Below are 720 nucleotides of genomic sequence, written 5' to 3'. Positions count from 1 at the left end.
AATCAAAGTCTTAGAAAATCACCATCATAGATACATTCCTGGGGTGGCAGGTACTGCCAGCTGGCATGGTCCAATGCTTGCCTGGGCAGTGGCCCCCCCATAATTAATTTCCTACAATATATATAGTATTCATATAAAGCATTTGGCTGGAAAAGGGCTGAGAGTGGGCAGCTGGCAGGGCTGGACAGAGCCTGACACCCCATACCACCCTGGTGCCAGGCAGGCTGTGGAGGCAGGGCCTATGCTCAACGTGGCAGGGGGGAATGAGGACTCCTGCTGCAGGCACAGACATCAAGGCCAGTTGCCCCGCAGCCCAGCATGGTTCTCCCCTCCCACCTGCCCTTCAGGCTCTGGCTGGTGCCACACTGGTGCTCCGACAGAACTGGGGAGGGGGGAAACAAGCCCTGCCTCTGAAAGGGGCTGCAGGAGCCTGAGTGAGATCCCCTCCCACCATGCCACACGGAGCCCCAGCTGCAGAGCAGGCACACGGCAGCATGCCACCACCTCCCCCTGCTCTTCTTTTATCCTTCCTTTTTTTGGTTAAAAAAATAAAAGAGGGGGCAGCCCCCAGTGGGGCAGCTCCAGGCATTAAATACTCTGCTGTACATGAATAAAGGCCCGAGGGCCAGGGGCACCTGCCCCTCACAGTGCTGGGTCTGCAGTCCAGGTGGGCTTTGGGGCTCTGCCCCTCTCCGCCCGTCACAGCACATCCGCCCGCTT

This window comes from Acanthisitta chloris, unplaced genomic scaffold (genome assembly GCF_000695815.1).
Source record: "Acanthisitta chloris isolate BGI_N310 unplaced genomic scaffold, ASM69581v1 scaffold7063, whole genome shotgun sequence".
Taxonomy (NCBI): Eukaryota; Metazoa; Chordata; class Aves; order Passeriformes; family Acanthisittidae; genus Acanthisitta; species Acanthisitta chloris.
Note: the sequence above shows the minus strand (reverse complement) of the source record.